Here is a 4,577-nt window from a genome sequence, read left to right as displayed (position 1 = left end):
AATGCCTTACCTTTTAGAGCAAAATGTTTCACTTACTTCCCCTCACCCATCCCACTGCTGTAAAACTCCTTCTATAATAAATACGCATGACTTCTGGCCATCAGGGCTGCAGTCTGGAGTTTACTCTGGCTGTAGCCGGCTAAGAACATGCTAAGGGCATGAGGTCTTAGTCTGATTCCTGTTCACCCGCGTCGCCTCCCTGTGCACCCACCCCGGCTGGGGGTACGGCTCCCGGCAGTCTGGGGTGTAGTTGGTTATCAGGATTTTAAAAATCGCCCCACCTGATTCTAAAGGGCAGCTCAGTTTGAGATATTTTAGAGCCACCTCTGGAGAAAAAATGCTGCATGGATGGTGAGAATAACAAAAGCGCTACATGTATTTTTACCTTGAAAATCATGTAGAGGGTGAAGTGAGTTCTTAATGTTATGCCTTTAACAGTTGGAAGAATGACAGAAACGTCCAATTCTCCAGGAACTACTTGTCACGCCACACAATGAAAATGTCCCTCCTTAAGTGCTATTTTATCCTGAAGTCCATTTACTCACTGTGAATCTTGCTGGAGCTTTCTCAGTCTCCAATTTTATCAATATGCACCAGGTTCTTCTGATATCACTCACAAATCTGGAATATTGATTTTTCTAGGAAAGCTACAATTTTTCTGTGACTACAAGTAAAATATTTAATTCTACAAATTTTGATGTTCCCAAAGCCTTTACCAAACTCCATGTGAATTTTAATTAATAGCACTGAAGTTTGCACATTACACAAATATACAGCCATGGCTTCTAAATGAAGCCTTCTCTGAAGGTCCTAAGAAAATATATAATTTATATATCTCTTTTAGCTACTCTGGGCTAGATAAATCCAGTAACAACACAGCTTTTGCAGTAACTTGAATCTATTCTTGTTACTGCATACAATAGGGGAAGCTTCTTTTCAGTCTGTGACTCAGTCTCATTTTTCTTGGTGTATATTTCTGCTCTATAGAAGAAGATTGCATTCATCCTTCAAGAAAGACTGGGGAAAATTATTTCATCTTCACCCCAGAATTATCAATAGACTTCGTTTATCTCCTTCCCCTTCATAAATCCCGTCCTGAAAATTGGACTCCTTCCCCCATAGGGCTGTCATGAAGTTTTGTGCCTTTGACTCTTGTTAAAGAAATACTAAATTGGTCAAAAAACAGTGGATTCCGATGATTCTCAACTGGTCAAATACATTTTCTTCCTTGTTTCACTAGTATTTGATAACAATCAGAATTGTGGCCAGTAGGTGGCATGGTGGTTAAGGTGCTGGACCCCACATGGCCAACTGCAGTTTGAGTCCTAGACCCAGTGGCCTGAAAATCATGCTGGATGTGTGTGCTTATATGCCCAAAATCCTGAGAGAAGAATGAAGGTGAAGGGACTGTGGCATGGCCATTCTCCGCCTCTGAGGGGGGGTGATTTCTCACTTTTCCGGTCTGTCTCTGGTGAGCACACATACCCTAGGACAAAATAAATAAATAAATAAATAAATAAATAAATAAACAAACAAACAAACAAACAAACAAACAAATAAATAAAATAATCAGAATTGATCTTTCTCATGTGACAGTGGCTGCCAATGGTCTGTATTTGAAAGAATATCTAACTGTAACTAAAAGGTGAGACACAATAAAATAGTACAGAATAGTCAGAGTTTCCTTGGTCCTATGTCTAATTCTATCACCAACCTTTGTGACCTGAAGCAAGTTATTTTTTTTTCTTTGCTTTTTATCTCATTCTTTAAATAAGAATCATAGCACTAACTTGTTGAGTCTCCAATGTATTGAACGTACATGTTACTGAAATCCTGGGAGCATGGGCCCAGTCAACTGGCAAATTGCAAATTGTAGAAAATGCAAGAACTGTAATTTAATACTAAGATGACCTTACACACAGGCCTCAGTAGAATTCTGACCAAGAGGTGTTAAAGACCACCACTACAATTAACAATGACACAACCATGATGCAGGCGACATACGCAATTCCACTAGGCACTGCCTCTGTTTTCACTATTTTTTAAAGATTTTAAAAAATTTCTTCCCATCATGGAGAAAAAAAATAGAGAGGCAAAACATTTGTGGGACACAAAAATGGTTTATTTCCTGTTGATGATAACGTGTATTATATTCTCAACTGGACTGGTCTGAAGTGTATTTCATGTAAGGTAAATTCTCTTTACAAGCCAAATGATGTAGAGCAAATGAAAGTTAAAAAAAAAAAAGAAGAAGAATAAAAATAAAAATAAAAAAGAAATAAAATAATTAAGGGACTAGAAAAAATATCAAATATATAATCTTCAAACTGAGACCTATTGTAAATATGATCTTGAGAGCAGAAACTACAATAAAAAAATAGATTGATCTATATCAAAAAGTTTAAAATAGTTTTATTTGTATATATGAATTAGCAAAGTAAAAAACAAACTACAAATGGAGAAAATGCTACAAAAACCAACACTTTTTAATATATATTTTTCAAGCCAATAAAATTAAAACGAGTGCTTTATTTATTTTAAAAAAGTTTCTTCCTTGTATGACAGAGATAACATCCCTAGTTGATTTCTTTTCTCAATGTTTTTTTCCCTCAGGGTTTCTAAGCTAGCATTATCAAATAAACATCTAATCTGACACAATGTCTGTAAACTAGATCACTCCACCCATTACATCACTTAAAACCAATAAAAACCAACACTTGGGACTAGAAGGTGGCACAGTAGTAAAATGTGATGCTCTCTGAGGCAATTCCACATGGAACGTTCCCAGTTGATGTCCAGAGATGTCCCTGAGTACACAGGGCTCACAGGTACCTGTGACCTGGGGCTGTTTGAGGCTGAACTGCATCCTGTTGTTAGAACTCTCTTGGGAGTGCTTTCTCTTTTAGTGTGTCTTTCTCTCTGTCTCTTTTGCTCATGAAAGAAAGAAAGAAACTATTTTTTTTTTAGAAAAAGGAACACTCCAGCAACTTTGACAAGGGAAGGTGCAACCGGCAGAAGCTTGTCAGTGGATTTAGAACTTCCTTGTATAAGTCTCTCCATGTAAACAATAATGTGAATGTTACAAAATGCATATACAATAGACACATTTTTTAAAAAAGCCTGTTCTTATATAAAGATTAAATTCCATGTGGAACCATAAAATTCAACCTCGCTAGAAACAAAGAACACCCTACTCCTTCCTAATATTTCAATTTTGCAAGCTAACGAAAACAAACAAGAATTAGCAGCTTATAGTTTAACTCAAAAGTGAGAGAATTTCCTTCAAAAAGATAAAATTATGCTAGTTATAGTTGTGTTCATTCATTCATTTATTCATTTAGCAGATATTATTTATTAAGTCTCTATTATGTGTCAATTTCTTCTGGACCCTGGAGGAAAGTGAGGAGTTTGTACATGTGAACTTAGAGGTGCCTGGTTTATTGTTTTATGTAAATCAAAGCCTCTATTGCAAAATTACTGACAATAGTAAGGCATTAGAAACTATTGGATTGGTGCTATCAAGTGGTATAGTGGTTGGGGCACTGGATTCCCACATGGCTGACCATGGTTCGAGTCCTGGACCTGACAGCTTTCTTTCTCACTTTCTCTTTCTCTGTCTCTCTCTGTTAAAATTAAATAATAATGATGATAGATAAAATAAAATAAAATAATTCTTTTAAAAAAAGAGACTATTGGGTTGTCAGAAAAATAATGACATTTTTTGCATAAAAAATAAGTCATAATTTTTCTGACAATCTAATATTTACATGGCTTTGAAAAAGAAATGAGCGTATCAACCCATGGGAATGTCAGACTACCCATTATGAAGGTGGCTGTTTGTGCACTGACATGGAGCATTGTCCATTATGTACTGTGGAGCAAATGAAAAAGAAAGAAACCCAAGTGGCTGCTCTCATCTCAGTGAGTGTGTCCACACAAGTGTCTTGCATGGTTGTGTGAAATTACATCCGGGGATCTGGGATGGTCTACAGCTACTAGCAGCACTTGTCTCTGAGGATAGGAGAGGCAGACTGCTGAGTGATTTCTTGTTGAATTCTTTATGCTTCTGTATTGTTTGATTTCTTTTTCAATGAACATACATGTCAGTAAACAAGTTTTAAAAATATCATCTGAGGGGACTGGCAGATGGCATTAAGAGTTATGTTGCTGGACTCCCACGTGACCAACTGTGGTTTGAGTACCAGACTCAGAGCCTTGAAACTCACACTAGATGTGTGTGCATGTGTCCCTAAAAGCCCAAGAGGAGAATGGAGAAGGAATTGAGGGATAGCCATCCCCATTGGAGGGTGATTTCTCTTTTTCTATCTCTCTGTCTCTCTGGTGAGCACATGGGCACTATAGCAAAAATCTCTCCCCCAAAATTTGGTAAGAGCTTCATAAAGGGAGATAAAAAATGACAGTGTTTTAAGGAAATTTCTTTGCATTGGTGTTTGAGAAGAGTGTCTGGAAATGCCCTTCCCTGTGCCAATATGAGACACTATTTTAAGGGTTTTTTTTTTTTGCCGAAGTGATAGGAATTTTTTCTGAAAGGGGGTGTTGGGGGGCAGTATGGGGCC

The sequence above is a fragment of the Tupaia chinensis genome, unplaced genomic scaffold (assembly GCF_000334495.1).
Source record: "Tupaia chinensis unplaced genomic scaffold, TupChi_1.0 Scaffold000257_1, whole genome shotgun sequence".
Taxonomy (NCBI): Eukaryota; Metazoa; Chordata; class Mammalia; order Scandentia; family Tupaiidae; genus Tupaia; species Tupaia belangeri.
Note: the sequence above shows the minus strand (reverse complement) of the source record.